Source organism: Henckelia pumila, chromosome 3, assembly GCF_033568475.1.
Source record: "Henckelia pumila isolate YLH828 chromosome 3, ASM3356847v2, whole genome shotgun sequence".
NCBI lineage: Eukaryota > Viridiplantae > Streptophyta > Magnoliopsida > Lamiales > Gesneriaceae > Henckelia > Henckelia pumila.
In genome coordinates this window covers 165,877,375-165,903,253 of record NC_133122.1, presented here as the reverse complement: position 1 = coordinate 165,903,253, position 25,879 = coordinate 165,877,375, and positions in this window count along the sequence as shown.

Below are 25,879 nucleotides of genomic sequence, written 5' to 3'. Positions count from 1 at the left end.
TCGGGTTTCATTTTCAAAATACATCTTCTTTAATTTCCGAAATATGGAATTTAATCTCAAATTCCATAAATATTCAAATCAAATATTTATTCTTTTAATTTAAGAATTCTCGAAATTTAATTCTCAAAATCCGTAAATTCTCAAATTAAATATTTTCGGCTCGAAAATTAAATCTATCATTTCCATAACAAATCAATATTAGCCCATAATATGAAATTTAATTCTCAAATCTCATAATTAATAATTTAATATTTTCGGGCCTTACAATTCCTCCCTTCTAAGAAATGATTTCGTCCTCGAAATCGTATTCATCCAGAATATCAAATCTAATAGACTGAATGATTATCTGAAGTGATTCTCACTTCAATCAACCACTCTGTATTTCGTATCTCACTTCATCTTTCAATCTCTTATCAAATTATTACTTCAAAACTGCTTCTATTCTCTTGTAATCAGTATCTATTCAGTTGTACTTTAAGTCATTGAATCTGAGTTATTTCTTTCTTCAATCAAGGATTTGTCGAATAATCAACTTAACTCAGAATCTCGTCAATATCTATCGCATCTGAATAAAGTACATCGGAAGAATGTTCTGATACTTCCTTCTCTTATTCTCATGGAACAAATCAGATCCATCATATCAAACTGAAAAGATTAAATCGTTCAATCGAATCATCAATTCCATCTGATATCTCAGTTAGTGAAATTCAACTTCAGTAACGACTTGTTTCTTTCTCGATATCATTCTATGCTCCGCATAGAAGATATATCAAGTCTACACTGTTATTCTATTCATCGCTTCAAAATCAGTATTCACATTCATATTTTGAATCTGTAAATTAAACTTTGCTCTTTCTCTATTCTGAATTGAATGATGTTTCAAGAATAACTTTTCCACTTAACTAATCAATTTCAGCTTCAAAAGTTATATCTATCATTCAATTACTAATTCTGGTTCTTCTTCTTTGCTTTCATTCCATACAGATGTTGGAAAACTGGCGTGTTCCCAGATCAATCACGATTGATACCCGGTGCAGCGGAAGTTTAAAAATTTTATCATGGAACAATTCCATGGTGTGGGTATCAACCCTTCAACGATTAAATTATATTGTGTGTGTAAAATTCAAATAACAATTAATTAAATTTTACCTTCAATCTCGAAGCGAGATTATTGGACACCAACAGAATTAATCTGCTCTTGTTGTCTCTCCCAGGAACTGATGAACTCCTTCAATCAGGTCCACGAATGGGGTTTAAATCCCTTTGATAGATTGCACTAGAAAATCTATCAGAAGTTTTTCTGCGAAGAGATTAAACGAATCTGATTCGTTATTCCTGACTGCAATTCAAAATCACAGACCGGAATTTCTCTGACAGAGAGGGAGGGGTTCGGCCGAAATATGTTTGAGAGAGAGAGGAGGGTTTCAAAAATCCTGTCTCAAAAATAATGACCTGTTGTGTGTAATTTCTGTACTGTAATAACTTATTTATAATGCAGGCCACTAACACCTTAGGGCCCATTAGTCATAAGTTGAGGCCCGACAAGCAAAGCCCGCATGTTCAGAAATTAATATAAAATTCATCGTGACTCCGATTGATAAACCGATTTTACCAATGTGCACAGAAACCATTTCTGCACATTTTAAAGTCAAGATAAATTTTCCTGAATCCGAATTCAGTGGTTTCCAAAAATGTACATCCCTATGTCATTTTAGGAAATCCTACTCCCTTACTCTTATTTAAGAAGTCCAACTTCTTTATTCATTAAATTTAACTCTTTAAATTTAACTATCTCAACGGGGATTAAAACTCCATTACACTGTGTGACCCTCAATGGTTCAGGGATACAGCTAGCCGTGGGTCACAACTCCTTGTGACTCGGAACAACGATTTCCGACTTGCCCAACGAATCATGGTAAAGCGCCTAGCAACATCGCCCCATGATTCCCTAGGTATCACTGATAGTGCCTACAAGAACCAGTAGATTTTGGTTAGCGTACAGTACGGTCCCTTCATCCATATATCCCGATCGAATCAACAACCATTGGTATATCGAGAGTCGCTCAAGATTCGATAACTATGCAATACATCTTGAAGATCAAATTAGTGACATCGCATGTGCTACTAAGAAACCATTTCTTAAATCACATCAAGTACTCTGGCCAGAGATTCGTCACACTAATATCTCCTCAGATCGCATAGGATATCCACACTCGCAAGTATGTGGTGAATCCTTGACAACAATGCATCGACTCCTATATGTGTTGTAACTATACCCAATCCCGACACCTGATGACCCCCATAGAGTCGGTAAACGAGTCAAAGCACAGTACTAGCATATAGAGTCTCCATGATGTTTCAAGTAGTAAGGACTATTGGTGTACAACCAAAACCGCGGACTTTATCCACTCGATAAGTGATAACCACTTGGAAAGTCCGGATAGGGTAGTTCGATTATTCATCCTATGAATATCCATTTGCATGCTTCGAACATCTCCATGTTCCCTACCAATGAAACGTGGTACTCCGCATCACAAATGCTAGTCTCAAACTCGAGCGATCCTTATCCTTATTATCGGACGGCTCAATCGACTAGGAACAGTTTAGAATATACAGTGACTATAAGATGTATTTCATGATAGACATCCCCATGTTCTACCACATCTTACATACACTATAGTATATTCAAGGTCTTTATCAAAACAACAATAGTATATCACAATATAAAAATATGAAGAAAGATAAAGTCATTGCCATTAATAAAAGTGTAAATTACATTAAACAAAAGATCGTTTGTACAAAGAGTCATCAAAGCCCATAGCCACAAGTTGGCTCACTGGGCACCCACTCTTTCAATCTCCCACTTGCCCTATAGCCAACTAGTCATACTACGTAGACCCATTGCTTCGCGATGTTTGTCAAACAATGGTCCTGACAAGGGCTTAGTAAGCGGATCAGCGATATTGTCTGCAGAGGCCACTCGTTCGACAGTGATGTCTCCTCTTTTCACAATCTCCCGGATGATGTGGTATTTCCTCAGTACGTGTTTGGATCTTTGATAAGACCTTGGTTCCTTTGCTTGAGCAACGGCACCCGCGTTGTCACAGTACACCGGGACTGGACCAACAAATTCAGGAATGACGCCCAACTCTTGGACGAACTTCCTCATCCAAACGGCCTCTTTAGCAGCAGCTGATGCTGCAATGTATTCAGCCTCAGTGGTGGAATCCGCTGTGGTGTCCTGCTTGGAACTCTTCCAAGAGACAGCACCGCCATTGAGCATGAACACAAATCCAGAGGTTGACTTCGAGTCATCCACGTCACTTTGGAAGCTAGAGTCGGTATAGCCTTCCAATTTCAGATCTCGTCCTCCATATATCATGAACATATTCTTAGTCCTTCGTAAGTACTTAAGAATGTCCTTCACGGCTTTCCAATGCATTTGACCGGGATTAGCTTGATATCTGCTCGTGACACTCAGAGCAAATGCTACATCCGGTCTGGTAGATATCATCCCATACATGATACTACCTATAGCTGACGCATATGGTACATGTGTCATATTCTCTATCTCTTCATCAGTCTTGGGACACATAGACTTGGATAGAGAAACTCCATGACACATGGGTAGATGTCCTCTCTTGGACCCATCCATTGAAAACCGTTTCAATATGGTGTCGATGTAGGTTGATTGAGTGAGTCCTATCATTCTCTTAGATCTATCTCTATAGATCTGTATCCCAAGAATGTAGGATGCCTCACCCAAATCCTTCATCGAGAATCTACCTGATAACCATATCTTTGTTGACTGTAACATCCCTACATCATTCCCAATGAGTAGGATGTCATCAACATAAAGTACTAAGAATGTCACAGCATCCTTAACTACTTTCTTGTACACGCACGGTTCCTCCGGGTTCTTGATGAAACCAAAATCTTTTATTGTTTCATCAAATTTCTGGTTCCAACTTCTTGATGCTTGTTTTAGACCATAAATTGATCTCTGAAGCTTGCATACCTTATGCTCGCTTCCCATGGATGTGAACCCCTCTGGCTGCTTCATATAGATTTCATCCTTAATGTCTCCATTAAGAAAAGCAGTCTTCACATCCATTTGCCATATCTCATAGTCATACCATGCAGCTATGGCAATAAGGATTCTTATGGACTTTAACATTGCAACTGGTGAAAAGGTTTCATCATAGTCAACTCCTTGTCTTTGAGTGTAACCTTTCGCCACCAATCGCGCCTTGTAGGTCAATACCTTACCATCAGGCCCAAGCTTTCTCTTGTAGATCCATTTACACCCTATTGGAACAATTCCATCAGGAGGATCTACTAAAGACCAAACTTGGTTTGTATGCATTGAATCCAATTCAGACTGCATAGCTTCAAGCCATAAATTTGAATCCGCATCAGAAATTGCTTCCTTGAAGTTTCTTGGATCACATCCAATGTCGGGTTCATCTTGATCCCCTTCAAGAAGAAGACCATATCGAACAGGAGGTCTAGAAGTCCTCTCGGATCTTCTAGGTTCAGGCGTGTCCAGTAATGGTTCCTGAGGCGTAGGATCGTTATTTTGTATTTCGGGTTCTTCTCGAACTTCTTCGAGTTCCATCATCTCGCCTTTCTTATCCAATAAGAACTCCTTCTCCAAGAAGGTGGCATTCCTAGAAACAAACACCTTTGTTTCAGCAGGATAATAGAAATAATATCCGATTGAATTCTTAGGATACCCTACAAAATAACATAAGCTGGATCGACTATCCAACTTATCTCCCACTGTCCGCTTCACGTAAGCAGGACATCCCCAAATCCTCAAGTACGAATACTTAGGAGCTTTGCCATTCCATAACTCGTATGGTGTTTTGTCCACTGCTTTAGTGTGGACGTTGTTCAACAACAATACCGCCGTTTCAAGCGCATAGCCCCAAAACGAAGGTGGAAGCTCAGTGAAGCTCATCATGGATCGAACCATGTCCAACAAAGTTCGATTACGACGCTCCGATACACCATTCAGCTGTGGTGTCATAGGAGGAGTCCACTGAGAGAGAATCTCATTCTCTTTTAGATAGTCCAAAAACTCGGTACTTAAGTATTCTCCACCTCGATCTGATCGAAGTGCTTTAATACTTTTACCTAGCTTGTTTTCTACTTCAGCCTTGAATTCTTTGAACTTTTCAAATGCTTCAGACTTATATTTCATTAAATATAAATACCCATACCTTGAATAATCGTCAGTAAAGGTAATGAAGTAGGTGTGGCCATATTGAGTCCCAACTCTAAATGGTCCACAAACATCTGTATGGATCAAATCCAACAGATTTTGACTACGCTCAGGTTTCCCCTTAAAAGGAGATTTAGTAATTTTCCCTTTTAGGCAGGATTCACAAGTAGGTAGAGAGTTAATATCAGACATATCAAACATGCCCTCTCCCACTAGCTTGTTCATCCTCCTTGAGGAAATATGACCTAGTCTAGCGTGCCAAAGGTTTGCCGTGTTTTGACTATCGATTTTCCTTTTGTTTGTTGTCGCCGGTTTATCAATATAATTTATTGGAACGTCTTTTAGTTTTAAGTTGTATAGATCGTTTTCAAGTTGTCCATTTCCAATCAAACATTCATTCTTGTAAATATTGCAAATCTCATTCACAAAATTGCAAGAATAACCATCTCTATCTAGCATAGAAACAGAAATAATGTTTTTAATTAAATCCGGAACAAATAAAACATCTCTTAAAAATAACTTAAAACCGTTCTGCAAAATTAAACAAACATCTCCAATGGCTGTTGCTTCAACTCTGGAACCATTCCCGAGCCTCAGCTGGGTCTCACCCATTCTAAGCCTGCGACTTCTTGTCATCACCTGCAAATCATTGCAAATGTGAGATCCACATCCGGTATCCAATACCCAAGAAGTAGTATTAAGTGAAATGTTTATTTCAATATAGAACATACCCTTTGCAGTTCCCAACTGCTCTAGATATTCCTTGCAGTTGCGCTTCCAATGACCGGGCTTCTTGCAGTAATGGCAAACATCCTTGGATTTTCCATTGTTTGAAGCCTTTGTCTTGTGCTTCTTCTCGGGCTCGACTTTCTTGGGTGGGGCAGAACGTTTCTTGCCCTTCGTACTTGGCCCCTTCTTAGTAGAAGATGAGGAGCCCACCAAGAAAGCTGGTTTATCCTTCTTTAGTGTGGATTCATATGTCACAAGCATATTGACCATCTCTTCAAGGGTGGCCTCTATCTTGTTCATATTAAAATTTACCACAAATCCGTCAAACGAAGAAGGAAGAGACAGAAGCAGTAAATCCACGTTGAGTTCATGCTCCAACACCAAATCAAGGGTCGCTAACTTTTGTATGAGCCAAATCACTCGTACCCCATGATCACGGACCGAAGTCCCTTCACGCATGCGACACGTCATTAGCTCCTTAACAGTAGCGAACCTTTCAGCCCTCGATTGAGCCCCAAAAAGTTCCTTGAGTTGAGCGTGAATGTCAGCAGCATTCACGGTGTCCTCAAATCGCCTCTGGAGTTCATCAGACATCGAGGCTTGCATATAGCATTTGGTCTTGATGTCATGGTCCCACCATGCATCAAGTTTGGCCAATTCCTCCGGACTTACGTCAGCTGGTGCTTCCTTCGGAGGTGATTTCTCTAACACGTAGAGCATCTTCTCCGAAGTCAAGACAATCTTCAACTTCCGGAACCATTCCGTATAGTTTGCGCCAGTTAACTTGTTTTGTTCGAGGATCGAGAATAATGGATTACGGGAATTCATTGTATGAAATACTGAAAAGAAAAACAGACATATATCAATGATTGTTTAAATAATTTACTAAGACATAAAATAGGCGAATTTAATTTTAAGAATCTCACTCCCACTATTTTAACGATTTCACCACCCTCTAGTGAAAACGGGAAACTTTTCCTTAGTGAGAACATGGAGTCCAATTGACAAACTTATGGTCCCGAATAATATCAGCCAACCATAATTCTCAAAAGGTAGAGCCCAATTGCTTCCAAAGCAACCCCCATGTATTTACCTCATGTCCAATAAGGGCCCAATAATATGACGCCGTTTAAAGTGACATGTCAAGATGACCCATCAATATTAAGTTGTGATGGACGGTCGCCATGTGGATCCCCCAATAATATGAGCCGATCCCATGGGAGTTCCACCCAACTTACAACATTTGTCGATCCAATGTACAGCTTTCCGACGGACGGGCCCCCCCCAATAATATGAGCCGGACCGTATCCGCGGGTAGCATCACATACATTGATCGTTGATGGAAGGTAGGAACATTTAAACAAATTTAAATTTCCTTTATTTATCTTGATATTAATTTTAAATCATATTTAAAATGAGGGATTTTTAATTATAAAAATATTTGTCTCATCATATTCAATTTATTGCATGCTTGCCGGATTCACGCAATTATGTCTAAACATGCATACAATCATAATATCATATATTATTTAGGATGATCGATTCCATTTCTAATTGACCCGTGGTTGCCAATCACGAGTCTTAGTCCAATCCTAGGTAATATGCAGTATGCAATGCAATCCTATTACATGTGCTTCCAATTTACATTTCTTCAGTCTTTATTGTCTGCTGGGCCCACCATCTTCAAATCTTGATCTCCCACTAAATCTAATGTATTTACAATAAATAGCAATGACAAGTAGGGGATACATTTTTAGGGGTGGGAACGGGCCATAAACCAAGCCCACTTTTATTACATATGACATTCATATTGGGCCATAAACCAGGCCCATTAATAAAACCAACAACAATAAAACAAAATGTAAATTCCTAACATACACCTACAAAATTGGTCATGGCAATCGATCATCCTTATCCAATAACTTTTAATTCAAAATTAATTTATTGGATAACATGCAGTGGCAATTCAAATTAAACAAGATAAAATCATATTTTACATATAAAATCTCATTTCACATATAAAATCATATTTTATCTCTTTATCAAATAAAATCATATTTTATCTACAAAATCCAATTTTATAGATAAAATCATATTTTACTTAATATATCATAAGATCAAATCTTATCATCAATTGTACCAAAATAATTGATTTCAAAATTCAATTTAAGGATAAAATATTAAAATTTTCCAAAAATTCAAATTTATCCAAAAATCAATTTTTAAATTTACGGACTCGAACAATTCGATCCGAAATCTCGTGAACCAATCAAAAACAATTTTTGACCGGACCAAAAATAAAATTTTAACACATTAAAATTAATTTTAAATAAAAAATTTAATTTTTCCCGCGGGCCGCCCGGGACACTCCCGGGCCGGCCCGCACCCGTGGGCGCGGGACGGGGCAGCCCGGCTGCCCCTTTAGGGCAGCAACAGTTGCTGCCCTGGCGGCGCCTGGCGCCGCCCTGGGCAGCGCCCAGCGCTGCCCTGCGCAGCGCACAGCGCTGCGCTGGGAAGCGCCGAGCGCTGCCCTGGCGGCGCTGAGCGCCGCCCCTGGGCAACGCCGTGCGCCGCCGTGGGCGGCGCCGTGCACCCCCTTTGGGCGGCGCTGTGCGCCGCCCGGGGCAGCAACAATTGCTGCCCCACCGGGCAGCGATCCAATCGCTGCCCGGGTTTTTGCCCCGAAAATTTTTTTTTTATTTAAAAATATTTATTTTGTTTCAAAAACCGAGACTCAAAAATTTTTGTACAATCGATTAATTTAATCGTTTGATCTGAGCAACCTGGCTCTGATACCACTGATGGAAAACTGGCGTGTTCCCAGATCAATCACGATTGATACCCGGTGCAGCGGAAGTTTAAAAATTTTATCATGGAACAATTCCATGGTGTGGGTATCAACCCTTCAACGATTAAATTATATTGTGTGTGTAAAATTCAAATAACAATTAATTAAATTTTACCTTCAATCTCGAAGCGAGATTATTGGACACCAACAGAATTAATCTGCTCTTGTTGTCTCTCCCAGGAACTGATGAACTCCTTCAATCAGGTCCACGAATGGGGTTTAAATCCCTTTGATAGATTGCACTAGAAACTCTATCAGAAGTTTTTCTGCAAAGAGATTAAACGAATCTGATTCGTTATTCCTGACTGCAATTCAAAATCACAGACCGGAATTTCTCTGACAGAGAGGGAGGGGTTCGGCCGAAATATGTTTGAGAGAGAGAGGAGGGTTTCGAAAATCCTGTCTCAAAAATAATGACCTGTTGTGTGTAATTTCTGTACTGTAATAACTTATTTATAATGCAGGCCACTAACACCTTAGGGCCCATTAGTCATAAGTTGAGGCCCGACAAGCAAAGCCCGCATGTTCAGAAATTAATATAAAATTCATCGTGACTCCGATTGATAAACCGATTTTACCAATGTGCACAGAAACCATTTCTGCACATTTTAAAGTCAAGATAAATTTTCCTGAATCCGAATTCAGTGGTTTCCAAAAATGTACATCCCTATGTCATTTTAGGAAATCCTACTCCCTTACTCTTATTTAAGAAGTCCAACTTCTTTATTCATTAAATTTAACTCTTTAAATTTAACTATCTCAACGGGGATTAAAACTCCATTACACTGTGTGACCCTCAATGGTTCAGGGATACAGCTAGCCGTGGGCTCACAACTCCTTGTGACTCGGAACAACGATTTCCGACTTGCCCAACGAATCATGGTAAAGCGCCTAGCAACATCGCCCCATGATTCCCTAGGTATCACTGATAGTGCCTACAAGAACAAGTAGATTTTGGTTAGCGTACAGTACGGTCCCTTCATCCATATATCCCGATCGAATCAACAACCATTGGTATATCGAGAGTCGCTCAAGATTCGATAACTATGCAATACATCTTGAAGATCAAATTAGTGACATCGCATGTGCTACTAAGAAACCATTTCTTAAATCACATCAAGTACTCTGGCCAGAGATTCGTCACACTAATATCTCCTCAGATCGCATAGGATATCCACACTCGCAAGTATGTGGTGAATCCTTGACAACAATGCATCGACTCCTATATGTGTTGTAACTGTACCCAATCCCGACACCTGATGACCCCCATAGAGTCGGTAAACGAGTCAAAGCACAGTACTAGCATATAGAGTCTCCATGATGTTTCAAGTAGTAAGGACTATTGGTGTACAACCAAAACCGCGGACTTTATCCACTCGATAAGTGATAACCACTTGGAAAGTCCGGATAGGGTAGTTCGATTATTCATCCTATGAATATCCATTTGCATGCTTCGAACATCTCCATGTTCCCTACCAATGAAACGTGGTACTCCGCATCACAAATGCTAGTCTCAAACTCGAGCGATCCTTATCCTTATTATCGGACGGCTCAATCGACTAGGAACAGTTTAGAATATACAGTGACTATAAGATGTATTTCATGATAGACATCCCCATGTTCTACCACATCTTACATACATTATAGTATATTCAAGGTCTTTATCAAAAAAACAATAGTATATCACAATATAACAATATGAAGAAAGATAAAGTCATTGCCATTAATAAAAGTGTAAATTACATTAAACAAAAGATCGTTTGTACAAAGAGTCATCAAAGCCCATAGCCACAAGTTGGCTCACTGGGCACCCACTCTTTCAACAGATTCATATTCATCATCCTTGTGTTCCTCAAATCAAATCTGATCTGCTGTCAACAAATCATGTCTGATCTGATATCATATACTTCAGTAGTAGCATTTCAACACAAAGAAATCGGATTTCTTTTCATCATATCATCATAGCATTATCTCAAAATCGATTCATTAGCTGTTACAGGAATTATAATCATCAAGTGGCAATACATCAAGTCAAGTAATACCGAATCAGGTATTAAAGTTCTGAGAATATTCTCAATATCCGAAAAATCAACTCAAATAATCCATCAATCGACAATTGGTATAATGCAATCACATATAACCAACTCTCAGAACATCAATCAATCAATCGATGCCACATATGTCGAATAAATCTAAAGTCTTAATCCTGACAATAGATTTTTATCATTCCTGTAATTTCATCATATCTCTATCTTCTTCACAGATCTGAATCGATAGCTGTTATTCACATCTTGTACAATGTATTCTACAAATCTGATTAGTCTATTCGGACTATTTCGTAATCAGAGTTTATGTTGTAGTCATAGATTTCAACGTATTCAGAGCTGTTGATAATCGGTATCATGTCAGATAAAATTATTCTCGAAATTCAATTCATCTTTTCTGATTATTCTTCCAATTCAAGGATAACATGTTGTACCTTTATTTCAAAAAGTACTCAAATTTTTCGGATCATTTGTATTACAATTTAATAGTAAATCAAATGTTTCAATCTGAAACATTATTTCTTGGCTTACTGTTCGTCTTACAACGAATCTAATCACAATTCAGTGAGTTGATCATACAGACAAATTATCGTAGACAGTAATTTCCATCAATCTGTTCATAACTACCACCTGTTTACTTCACATAAACTGTTTCATCTTGGTAGTTTCGCAAAATATTCTTTCAAATCACAATCTCGTAACAATTCTGGAGTTTCTAAACTATCACTGAATTAATCTAGTCAATGATTTTCAACCTCTTCAGAAACTCTCTGTACGTTTAACTTCGAAAACGTACTAATTCTGTTACTTCTATTTGCTTTATCGTCTGATAAAACAATTATTGGATGAATCCCAAATTTATTGTTGTGCATTTCTTCAAATTCTGATATCTCTTTTCGGAAATATCGGGCACAATCAAATAATCAGTCATAATAGAATTCATTCATTCTAATCTGAGGCTTCAATTCTTATCTCTATATAGCATTCTGTACTGAATTCTCATCGCTTCAGTTTACTTTCTGTGTTTCTTTCATCTTCTAAACAGTTCTGGATTGCTTTCAATCAAAAATCATTCTGATTGGTCATATATTCATCTGAATATTCAAACCAAAATACACAAAATCTGAAATCAATTGATCGAATTCCTGTTTCATTCTTCATTTCTATTTCTCAATTGAATTCTAATAACTTGATCTCATCTCAATGTGCTTTAATCCTTCCAAATCAATTCTCACTTAATTTGGATTACAGAAATTCTGACTATTTTAGTATCTATCTCAATACTTCAAGCACATAAATTCAAAAGATCAATCAATCACACATTCATCTCTTCTCTTCGTTCTATTTCCCAAATCTCAATTGGAAATTCTATCAGTTACGAGTCATAAATATTATAATATACTGAATGTATACATCAACCAATCAGTAACTCTTGAAATTCATAATCAGGGAAACTCACTTAAGTCAAGATCATCCACAGAACAATAATATGAATGACAATATGCTAAGTGAAAACAACTCACTAGCATCTCAACTCAAGACGAGTAGATCAAACCAGACTCTATAAAACAAAATAAGAGTCAATCAAAATCGATTGAGGTCGGTACCAAAACCTCGAAATCAATATCAAAAATTTCAAAAATCATGATTTTATGATGTAATAACTTCAGTAAAATCAAATAAAGACTCATCTGTAACTGACTTTCATATCATCATCTATTTTGTAAACCGCAAAAGCAGTATTCAATTCATAAACTCATCAATTCTCTGATAAATTCCAGTTCACAACTTAATTAAAGTCAAGAATCTTACTGAAATATATCTGCAATCTCTATTCATCGGCATATCTTTCAATTCTGGTTTAGATCATGAACATATCTAGTGCATTGAATATACTTATTTCGGCATATTTCTGTAATCAAACATCATATAGCGAACCGAAATCATAGATTCTTAATTCGAGATTCTATATCATCATATTCAATTGCACATTATGTTCTTACTGAAAATAATTTAATCGCTTCTTATCATCAATTCTTCTATTAATCTGTATTCGATTATTGCATCATCATCTATCATGCAATATAAACAGATATTTCAATACGAACAAAATCATCTTCAGTTTCAGTTCATCGAAGCAATAATTCCATTCTTCAGTTCAATTCACACAATCTCTTTTCTGATACAGAGGTGATCATATAATTGTTGGAACACTGTCGTTCTCCGGATCGAAAAGAAAGTGATACCCGGTGCAGCGGAAGTTTTAAAATTTTTATATGGAACGATTCCATATCATGAGTATTAAATTCATACTATTGAAATTAAAACATAAAATTTAAATCATATAAATTTTACCTTAAAATCTCGAAGCGAGATTATGGACACCAACAGATTACTCTGCTCTTGTTGTATATCGCAGGAACTGATGAAAGAACAATTCTTCAATCAGGTCCACGAACAGAAGTTTAATCCCTCTGATAGACTGCACTAGAAAGTCTATCATAAGTTTCTACGATGAGATAGAACAGATATGATCTGTTAAATCAGACTGCAAATTTAGAAATTTGCAGACTGAATTTCGAACACTGTGAGGGAAGGGGGCGGCCGAATTCTAGAGAGGAGGCTCTCTAGGTTTCAAAATTTTGTGACCTGATACGTGTAATTTCTGCACTGCAATAACTTATTTATAATGTGGGCTGCTAACAGCTTAGGGCCCATTAGTCATAAGTTCAAGCCTGTCAAGCAAAGCCTTCATGTTCAAAAATTAATATAAAATTCATCGTGACTCAGATTGATAAACCAATTTCACCAATGTGCACAGAAACCATTTCTGCATCTTTTAAAGTCAAGATAAATTTTCTGAATCCAAATTCAGTGATTTTCAAAAATGTCCATCACTATGTCATTTTAGAAAATCTTACTCCCTCTATTCTTAAATAAGAAGTCCCACTTCTTTATTAACTAAATTTAACTCTTTAAATTTAATTATCTCAACGGGGATTAGAAATCCATTACTTGTGTGACCCTCAATGGTTCAGGGATACAGCTAGCCGTGGGCTCACAACTCCTTGTGACTCGGAACAACAATTTCCGACTTACCCAACGAATCATGGTAAGAGCGCCTAGCAACATCGCCCCATGATTCCCTAGGTATCACTGATAGTGCCTGCAAGAACCAATAGATTTTGGTTAGAGTACAGTACGGTCCCTTCATCCATATATCCCGATCGAATCAACAACCATTGGTAAATCGAGAGTCGTTCGAGATTCGATAACTATGCAATTAATCTTGAAGATCAAATAGTGACATCGCATGTGTTACTAAAAAACCATTTCTTAAAGCACATCATGTACTCTGGCCAGAGATTTGTCACACAAATATCTCCTCAGATCGCATAGGATATCCACGCTCGCAAGAATGTGGTGAATCCTTGACAACAAAGCATCGACTCCTATATGTATCGTAACTGCACCCAATCCCGACACCTTATGACCCCAATAGAGTCGGTAAACGAGTCAAAGTACAGTACTAGCATATAGAGTCTAAATGATGTTTCAAGTAGTAAGGACTAATGGTATACAACCAAAACCGCGGATTTTATCCACTCGATAAGTGATAACCACTTGGAAAGTCCGAATAGGGAAGTTCGATCATTCATCATATGAATATCCATTTGCATGCTTCGAACATCTCTATGTTCCATACCAATGAAACGTGGTACTCGGCATCGCAAATGCTAGTTTCAATCTCGAGCGATCCTTATCCTTATTTGTGGACGGCTCAATTGACTAGGAACTGTTTAGAATATACAGTGAACATAAGATGTGTTTCATGACAGTGATATCTCTATATTCACTATCTCATCTTACTTTAGTATATTCAAGGTCTTTATCAAAATAACAATAGTATATCATTATATAATAATAAGATAAAGTGAACGCCATTTAAAGAACGTATATTATATTAAACAAAGATTGTTTACAAAAAGAGACTCTCAAAGCCCTTAGTCACAAGTTGGCTAGCGGGGCATCAACTCTTTCAATCTCCCACTTGCCCTAAAGCGAACTAGTCATACTACGTAGTCCCATTGCTTCACGATGTTTGTCAAATAATGGTCCTGACAAGGGCTTAGTAAGTGGATCAGCGATATTGTCTGCAGAGGCCACTCTCTCGACAGTGATGTCTCCTCTTTCCACGATCTCCCGGATGATGTGGTATTTCCTCAGTACGTGTTTGGATCTTTGATGAGACCTTAGTTCCTTTGCCTGAGAAACGGCACCCGTGTTGTCACAGTACACCGGGACTGGACCAACAGCTTCAGGAATAACTCCCAACTCTTGGACGAAATTCCTCATCCAAACGGCCTCTTTAGCAGCAGCTGATGCCGCAATGTATTCTGCCTCAGTGGTGGAATCCGCTGTGGTGTCCTGCTTGGAACTCTTTCAAGAGACAGCACCGCCATTGAGCATGAACACAAATCCAGAGGTTGACTTCGAGTCATCCACGTCACTTTGGAAGCTAGAGTCGGTATAGCCTTCCAATTTCATATCTCTTCCTCCATAAACCATGAATACATTCTTAGTTCTTCTCAAGTACTTAAGAATATCCTTCACGGCTTTCCAATGCATTTGACCGGGATTGGCTTGATATCTGCTCGTGACACTCAGAGCAAATGCCACATCCGGTCTGGTAGATATCATCCCATACATGATACTCCCTATGGCTGATGCATATGGTATGTGTGTCATTTTTTCTATCTCTTTGTCAGTCTTGGGACACATAGACTTGGATAGAGAGACTCCATGACACATAGGTAGATGTCCTCTCTTGGACTCATCCATTGAAAACCTTTTCAATATAGTGTCGATGTAGGTAGCTTGAGTAAGTCCTATCATTCTCTTAGATCTATCTCTATAGATCTGTATCCTTAGAATATAGGACGCCTCACCCAAATCCTTCATCGAGAATCTACCTGACAACCATATCTTTGTTGACTGCAACATGCCTACATCATTCCCAATGAGTAAGATGTCATCAACATAAAGTACTAAGAATGTCACAGCATCCTTAACTACTTTCTTGTACACGCACGGTTCCTCCGGGTTCTTGATGAAATCAAAGTCCTTTATTGTTTCATCAAATTTCTGGTTCCAACTTCTTGATGCTTGTTTGAGACCATAGATCGATCTTTGAAGCTTACATACCTTATGCTCGCTTCCCATGGATGTGAATCCCTCGGGCTGCATCATATAGATCTCTTCCTTAATGTTTCCATTGAGGAATGCAGTCTTCACATCCATTTGCCATATCTCATAGTCATACCATGCAGCAATGGCAATAAGGATTATTATGGACTTGAACATTGCGACTGGTGAAAAAGTTTCATCATAGTCAACACCTTGTATTTAAGTGTAACCTTTTGCAACCAATCGTGCCTTGTAGGTCAGTACCTTACCATCAGGCCCAAGCTTTCTCTTGTAGATCCATTTACACCCTATTGGAACTATTCCATCGGGAGGATCTACTAAAGACCAAACTTGGTTTGCATGCATCGAGTCTATTTCCGACTGCATAGCTTCAAGCCATAAGTTCGAATCAGCATCAGAAGTTGCTTCCTTGAAGTTTCTCGAATCACATCCAATGTCGGGTTCACTTTGATCCCCTTCAAGAAGAAGACCATATCTAATAGGAGGCCTAGAAGTCCTCTCGGATCTTCTAGTAATAGGCGTGTCTTGTGATGATTCTTGAGGTATAGAATCGTTATTTTGTATCTCGGGTTCTTCTCGAATTTCTTCGAGTTCCATCATCTTGCCTTTCTTATCCAATAAGAACTCCTTCTCCAAGAAGGTGGCATTCCTTGAAACAAACACTTTTGTTTCAGTAGGATGATAGAAATAATATCCGATTGAATTTTTTGGATACCCTACAAAATAACATAAGGTGGATCGACTATCCAACTTATCTCCCACTGTCTGCTTCACGTAAGCAGGACATCCCCAAATCTTCAAGTACGAATACTTAGGAGCTTTGCCATTCCATAACTCGTATGGTGTTTTGTCCACTGCTTTAGTGTGGACGTTGTTCAACAACAATACCGCCGTTTCAAGAGCATAGCCCCAAAACGAAGGTGGGAGCTCAGTGAAGCTCATCATAGATCGAACCATGTCCAACAAGGTTCGATTGCGATGCTTCAAAACACCATTCAGCTGAGGTGTCATAGGATGAGTCCACTGAGAGAATCTCATTCTCTTTTAGATAATCCAAGAACTCGGTACTTAAGTATTCTCCACCTCGATCTGATCGAAGTGCTTTAATACTCTTACCTAGTTTGTTTTCTACTTCAGCCTTGAATTCTTTGAACTTTTCAAATGATTCAGACTTATATTTCATCAAATATAAGTACCCACACCTAGAATAATCATCAGTAAAGGTAATGAAGTAGGTGTGACCAAATTTTGTACCAATACTAAATGGTCCGCAAACATCTGTATGGATCAAATCCAATAGATTTAGACTACGCTCAGGTTTTCCTTTGAAAGGAGATTTAGTCATTTTTCCTTTCAGGCAGGACTCACAAGTAGGTAGAGAGTTAATATCAGACATATCAAACATGCCCTCTCCCACTAGCTTGTTCATCCTCCTTGAGGAAACATGACCTAGCCTAGCATGCCAAAGGTTTGCCGGGTTTTGATTATCAATTTTTCTTTTATTTGTTGTTACCGGTTTATCAACATAATTAATTGGAACGTCTTTAATTTTAAGTTATATAGATCGTTTTCAAGTTGTCCACATCCAATTAAACATTCATTCTTGTAAATATTGCAAATCTCATTCACAAAATTGCAAGAAAAACCATCTCTATCAAGCATAGAAATAGAAATAATGTTTTTAACCAAATCTGGCACATATAAAACATCTCTCAAAAATAAATTTAAATCATTATGCAAAATTAAACAAATGTCTCCCACAGCTTTTGCTTCAACTCGAGAACCATTTCCGAGCCTCAGCTGGGTCTCACCCATCCTAAGCTTGCGACTTCTTGTCATCACCTGCAAATCATTGCAAATGTGAGATCCACATCCGGTATCCAATACCCAAGAAGTAGTATTAAGTGAAACATTTATTTCAATATAAAACATACCCTTCGCAGTTCGCAACTGCTCGAGATATTCCTTGCAGTTACGTTTCCAATGACCGAGTTTCTTGCAGTGATGGCAAACATCCTTGGATTTTTCCACGTTTGAAGCCTTTGTCTTGTTCTTTTTCTCGGGTCCGGTTTTCTTGGATGGGGCAGAACATTTCTTACCCTTTGTACTTGGCCCCTTCTTAGCAGAAGAAGAAGAGCCCACCAAGAGAACCGGTTTATCCTTCTTTAAAGTGGCTTCATATGTTACAAGCATATTGACCATCTCTTCAAGGGAGGCCTCTATCTTGTTCATATTGAAATTCACCACAAAACCGTCAAACGATGAAGGAAGAGAGAGAAGTAATAAGTCCACATTGAGTTCATGCTCCAATACCAATTCAAGCGTTACCAACTTCTGAATGAGCCAAATCACGCGTACCCCATGATCACGGACCGAAGTCCCTTCACGCATGCAACACGTCATTAACTCTTTTACAGTAACGAACCTTTCAGCTCTCGATTGAGCCCCAAAAAGTTCCTTGAGTTGTACGTGAATGTCAGCAGCATTCACGGTATCCTCAAATCGCCTCTGGAGTTCATCAGACATCGAAGCTTGCATATAGAATTTGGCCTTGATATCATGGTCCCATCATTTATCAAGTTTGGCCAACTCTTCCGGACTTATATCAGCTGGTGCTTCCTTCGGAGGAGATTTTTCTAATACGTAGAACATCTTCTCCGAGGTCAAGAAAATCTTCAACTTGCGGAACCATTTCGTATAGTTTGCGCCAGTCAGTTTGTTTTGTTCGATAATAGAGAATAGTGGATTGCGCGAATTCATCTTAATGAAATACTGAAAAGAAACAGACAATAATCACTGATTGTTTAATTAATTTACTAAGACATAAAATAAGGCGAGTTTAATTTTATGAATTACACTCCCACTATTTTAACGATTCCACCACCCTCTAGTGAAAACGAGAGAATTATTTTCTTTAGTGGGAACATGGAGCCCAATTGACAAAACATGGTCCCGAATAATATCAGCCAACCATGCTCTTCAAAAGGTAGAGCCCAATTGTTTCCAAAACAATCCCCATGTTATTTACCTCATGTCCAGTAAGGGCCCAATAATATGACGCCGTTTATTGTGACATGTGAAGATGACCCATCAATATTAAGTTGTGATGGACGGTCGCCATGTGGATCCCCAATAATATGAGCCAATCCCATGGGAGTTCCACCCAACTTACAACATGTGTCGATCCAATGTACAGCTTTCCGACGAACGAGCCCCCCCAATAATATGAGCCGGACCATGCCCGCGGGTAGCATCTCATACATTGATCGTTGATGGAAGGTAGGAACATTTAAACAATATTTAAATTTCCTTTTGTTAATCTTGATATCAATTTTAAATAAAATTTAAAATGAGGGATTTTAATTTCGAAAAATTTGTCTCATCATTCAAAATTTGTATGCTTGCGGGATTCATACAATTTAGTCTAAACATGCATACAACAATAATATCATATATTATTTTAGGATGATCGATTCCATTACTAATCGACCCGTGGTTGTCAATCACGAGTCTAAGTCCAATCCTAGGTAATATGCAAGTATGCAATGCAATCCTATTACATTGAGCTTCCAATTTACATTTCTTCGGTCTTTATTGTCTGCTGGGCCCACCTTTGTCTTCAAATCTTTATCTCCCACTGAGTCTTATAAATTTACAATAAATTTCGATGACAAGTAGGGGATACATATTTTAAGGGTGGGAACGGACCATAAACCAGGCCCACTTATATTACATATGACAATTCATATTGGGCCATAAACCAGGCTCATTAATAAAACACAACAACAATAATAAAACCAAATGTAAACAACCTAACATACACCTATAATATTGGTCATGACAATCGATCATCCTATCCAATAATTTTAATTCCAAATTAATTCATTGGATAACATGCAATGGAAATAAAATTTAAATAGATAAAATCATATTTCATACATAAAATCTTATTTTATATATAAAATCATATTTTATCTAGTTTATCCATAAAATCATATTTTACATATAAAATCCAATTTTATACATAAAATTATATTTTATTATCAATTGTACCAAAATTAATAATTAAAGATTTAATTTATTGGATTAAATTTATAAATTTCCAAAATTCAAAATTTATCCAAAAATTAATTTTCTTAAAAATTTTGGTGTAACTCCCCACTGTATCAAGACGGATCTTTTTAGCGTGCTTATGTCCTCACTCACACGCACCCTGGAAAACTTTCCAGGGGGTCACCCATCCTATAATTGTCCCAAGTCAAGCACACTTAACTTTGAAGTTCTTATGTGATGAGCTTCCGAAAAGAAGATGCACCTTCTTGATATGAGTAGTACATATGAAATCTTTTAAACCCTCCTCAACTATGTAGTCACATACCTACACAGTCTCAGAATCCCCTCTCATTCCGGCACGAGATCGGTTCATTCATGTCTCCCTCCGCCTAGAAGCCTACCAGGAGCCGCTCATTGTCCGTGCAACCTCTTGGCACCGGCGATCACTCCCTGCCTCATCAGCCCCGGGCGTCACATTTGGGCTCAAACAATTTTGACTCATTGCCTCGTGGACCAACTGAAACAATTTTCAATCGGGCCAAAAACTGGGCCCGATAACAATTAACGGGCTGAAATTCAAAATTTCAAAAAAAAATAAAATTTTAATTTTTCTTGGCTGCCCGGGATGATCCTGGGCAGTCCCCGACAATCGGGCCGGGGGCCCAGCTGCGCGCAAGGCAGCGGCCGCCCGCTGTCTTTTCGGGCAGCGGGCAGCCCCCCGGAAACTTAAAATTTTTTGTTTTTTTTTTCGTTTTATTTTTCTAAAAAATCGAGGCTTGTACAATTGAAAAATATTTTAATCGTAAAATCCGAGAACAACCTGGCTCTGATACCACTGTTGGAACACTGTCGTTCTCCGGATCGAAAAGAAAGTGATACCCGGTGCAGCGGAAGTTTTAAAATTTTTATATGGAACGATTCCATATCATGAGTATCAAATTCATACGATTAAAATTAAAACATAAAATTTAAATCATATAAATTTTACCTTAAAATCTCGAAGTGAGATTATGGACATCAACAGATTAATCTGCTCTTGTTGTATATCGCAGGAACTGATGAACGAACAATTCTTCAATCAGGTCCACAAACAGAAGTTTAATCCCTCTGATAGACTGCACTAGAAAGTCTATCAGAAGTTTCTACGATGAGATAGAACAAATATGATCTGTTAAATCAGACTGCAAATTCAGAAATTTGCAGACTGAATTTCGAACACTATGAGGGAAGGGGGCGGCCGAATTCTAAAGAGGAGGCTCTCTAGGTTTTGAAATTTTGTGACTTGTTACGTGTAATTTCTGCACTGCAATAACTTATTTATAATGTGGGCTGCTAACAGCTTAGGGCCCATTAGTCATAAGTTCAAGCCTGACAAGCAAAGTCCGCATGTTCAGAAATTAATATAAAATTCATCGTGACTCAGATTGATAAACCAATTTCACCAATGTGCACAGAAACTATTTCTGCATCTTTTAAAGTCAAGATAAATTTTCTGAATCCAAATTCAGTGATTTCCAAAAATGTCCATCGCTATGTAATTTTAGGAAATCTTACTCCCTCTATTCTTAAATAAGAAGTCCCACTTCTTTATTCACTAAATTTAACTCTTTAAAATTAATTATCTCAACGGGGAATAGAAATCCATTACTTGTGTGACCCTCAATGGTACAGGGATACAGCTAGCCGTGGGCTCACAACTCCTTGTGACTCGGAACAACAATTTCGACTTACCCAACGAATCATGGTAAGAGTGCCTAGCAAAATCGCCCCATGATTTCCTAGGTATCACTGATAGTGCCTGCAAGAACCAATAGATTTTGGTTAGCGTACAGTACGGTCCCTTCATCCATATATCCCGATCGAATCAACAACCATTGGTAAATTGAGAGTCGTTCGAGATTCGATAACTATGCAATTCATCTTGAAGATCAAATAGTGACATCGCATGTGCTACTAAGAAACCATTTCTTAAAGCACATCATGTACTCTGGCCAGAGATTTGTCACACTAATATCTCCTCAGATCGCATAGGATATCCACGCTCGCAAGCATGTGGTGAATCCTTGACAACAAAGCATCGACTCCTATATGTATCGTAACTGCACCCAATCCTGACACCTTATGACCCCAATAGAGTCGGTAAACGAGTCAAAGTACAGTACTAGCATATAGAGTCTCAATGATGTTTCACGTAGTAAGGACTAATGGTGTACAACCAAAACCGCGGACTTTATCCACTCGATAAGTGATAACCACTTGAAAAGTCCGAATAGGGTAGTTCGATCATTCATCATATGAATATCCATTTGCATGCTTCGAACATCTCTATGTTCCATACCAATGAAACGTGGTACTCGGCATCGCAAATGCTAGTCTCAATCTCGAGCGATCCTTATCCTTATTTGTGGACGGCTCAATTGACTAGGAACTGTTTAGAATATACAGTGAACATAAGATGTGTTTCATGACAGTGATCTCTCTATATTCACTATCTCATCTTACTTTAGTATATTCAAGGTCTTTATCAAAATAACAATAGTATATCATTATATAATAATAAGATAAAGTGAACGCCATTTAAAGAACGTATATTATATTAAACAAAGATTGTTTACAAAAAGAGACTCTCAAAGCCCTTAGCCACAAGTTGGCTAGCGGGGCATCAACTCTTTCAATAATAAGCTTTCAGCTATCATGAATCTATTGCACCAATAATAAATAGGTCAAAACAAAATAAATTTGTTACCTGAAATTTCATTCTCAGGTGCAATTTCATTCTGATTCTCTGTATACTTCTGGAATAGAAATTGTAGCTAAATATGTGTTTTTCTCACACACCGTAGCATTTTTACAATTTCAGTCCTTTTGCTTCATCATTCAGCTTCAGTTCTATTAAACAAAACTATGTCTTTCATAGCATACTTCAGTCATCAGCATTTACTCAGACATATTCTTCGAATTCAAGCCATAATTAAACAACTCAATCTTGAGCTTCATTATTATCATCCACAATTCAAAGAATCATAGTAGGCTTGCAAAGTCTAATAAAACATTCTTCAATATTCAAAACATTCAGCTTCGAGATGGTATATGTTTCTTTCTCATCATTTCTATCTGTTGTGGCAAAGAACTATAAACAAAAATCATGTTCTAAGCACTTACCAACAAATTAATATACCTCTGTTCTTTCATCATTTCTTCATCAAAATTCATCAGCTGATTGCTAGGTTTTGAAGTTGGTAGACAGTCAATCTAATACATCATTCATCGGTACCTTTCAGTTATCTGAACGATTAATCAGTTCTTCAGAACAACTTCTACCTGCAATACATCTAGTCATTCGCTGATATTCTGTTTTGTTCAATCAGAGATACTTCATTCAGCTGAGCAATAATACAGTTCTGTTCAGTCTGACCATACCATTCTGTCAGTCAGGGGTGCTTACATCACCCAAAGAACAATATTCTCTTCGATTCTGGGTGCTTACATCATCCGGGAAAATTCTTATAATAACATCGATAAGAATTTGAAAATTTACAAATCAGTAAATTAATCAATTCAATTTCAAAGGTAGATCAAGAATACATGCAATTTATTAAATCATCGAATCAAATACTGCATAATCATGCAATACTATAAATGCATATGACTCACTCTACCCCGCTCAACTTCTATCTCAGTCCAGAACCTACGCTTTGATACCACCTGTTGTGGGGACCTCGGGTTGCTAATCTCGTTTTAGGGCAGCTAATGATTAATTAGACAATTAATCAAACAATTAAAGAATAATAAATCAAGAGCAGAAATTTTTTTAAAAAAAAATCTCAGAGCCTCGCTCGATCGGGCAAAGTCAGCCGATCGAGCGAGCAAAATATCAAATTCTCGGGTCTGCACATATATTGGTCTCGCTCGATCCGGCAAAGTTAGCCGATCGAGCGAGCCATGAATCAAAACTCTCGGTGTGCCCATTTACTTGCCGTGCTCGATCCTACAATTACCTGCGATCGAGCAAGCTCAAGGTTACAAGTATCTGTTTTTACAAATTGATGGCCGCGCTCGATCCTACAAATTCCCAGGATCGAGCGTGCCTCTTGCTTCAAAATTTCTGCAGAATCTGTTTGCTGTCAAACCTTGGAATATTGGCAAGATCCATCAAATATATTCAAGTCTATACATGATATAACATCTGAGAACATGCATATATTCATATACGAAGTCTCTGGCATCAAAAAATGCGTTGAATACATCAATTCGAATAACATAATAGACATTAATTGAGCAAGCTACACAAAGACTCAAATGTGAGCTTCAAGTCTATAAGTTCATATCAAGTTTGATGCTATCTAACTACCATTCTTTTGCTTAAAACCCGAGTCCACACTTGCTAAGTCTCGCTCCCAATCTGTCAATGTCATCTCAGACCAGCTCCTGCCCCATCTGTTGCAATGCACACATACAAAACAAAGCAACAGCCGGATAAACTCCGGTGAGAAATCATTCTCAGTATAATCGACATATAAATGCGTTAAATAAATTCATATAAACTCTAAACATATCAACTCAAGAATAGAGTAAAGATAACTCATATATCGACTCAAACTTCAAATCAAAACTCAATTTATATAGCGCGCTTATCTCATGAATTGATTCTTATCACTTCGTTTCCATCAAGATTCGTATCCGATCTTGACATGGATATCCATCTATCGTAGCCATTCCGGGCTAGAAAATAAGGTTAACCGCAACCTTGGCATAGAATCAATTCAATATACAATCATATCAAAAGCAATAAAGATCCACTACCTGTAATGGATCGACAATAACATAAGTTCTACCTCAAGAACAAATACTTAAACAAGTATGTGGTTTGTTCGGGATAACTCAAGAATAGTCGTTCTTGAGTTTCACAGTCCCTGACTCGTGATGTCGTCATTATACCTTTCATTCTCGAGTTGACGATGTTCCACATCTGGATAGGAAGTACCACAACTCATAGCAAATCTGCTCATTCAAATAACATTCGATCTTCAAGGGAAAACAACTTCAACTATCATCATTTCTTCTTCGGTTTCAAGTTGAGGTTCTTGAGTCAATAGTCTCCTATTAAACTCTGAAACATATCATCAAAACATGTATATCAAACCTCATTCTATTCAATCATTTCAGAATTGAATCAAAATCATCAATATAGATTCAATCAACATTATTTCAAACTTCAACTTCTTCTTATTCGATATAACTCGGAGTCTTGAATCGTTAGCCTTCGAAACTCAACTGAAATCAAGAAATAAAAATGCTATAACATTCATAACATCTAAAAAACTATCTCAACTCAGTTATAGGCTATCAAAACGAAGTCAAAACATCAACCGGCGGCGTAGCAATTGAAAATCGGGAACCGACTCGGTATCGAATTCATTTCTAATCAACTCAATCATTCGTATCACTTATATCAGCTGAATTCATCATTCAATTCATCATATCAGCAGCTATAATCACATGTTAACAAGTCAAAAATATGCTGAAACCATGACAAGTTCATTTCTTAATTCATTTCCAATCCGACTGCGATATCGAACGGCATACGAACTCAAAGACACAACATAGTTTCATAATCTGATCTCTGCCATATTTCGTTCTTCAAAACATGCCGAAAGGATTAAATACTTACATCAAATCGAAGCCCTCGTCGCAAGGATTCCAGAACATCTTTCAGAATTGAAATCAGACGAGCGGATCAAAAGTTCAGGGTTTCGAAGAAATCGAATT